Raw genomic sequence first — 253 nt, 5'->3', positions numbered from 1 at the left:
TTCTGAAATTGAAAGCAGCATTTAACGTTTGAGAAGAATTTTACATAATATTCGTAACAATTAAATTTCCAAGTTTCAACATTCAAAACAGGCAAAGAAAGAATCATTCTACAAGGCAAAGTGAAAAACAAAAATTCAATATTTCGAATCTAACTTATACTGTCTTCAATTCTCTCGGAAAATTTGATCTGACAACGAGAAGCCCCTTTCCGTGTCACGAACGAAAGTTTGAAAAAAAAAACTCATACACGAC

Source organism: Habropoda laboriosa, unplaced genomic scaffold (assembly GCF_001263275.1).
Source record: "Habropoda laboriosa isolate 0110345459 unplaced genomic scaffold, ASM126327v1 scaffold578, whole genome shotgun sequence".
NCBI lineage: Eukaryota > Metazoa > Arthropoda > Insecta > Hymenoptera > Apidae > Habropoda > Habropoda laboriosa.
This window is presented reverse-complemented; position numbering follows the sequence as displayed.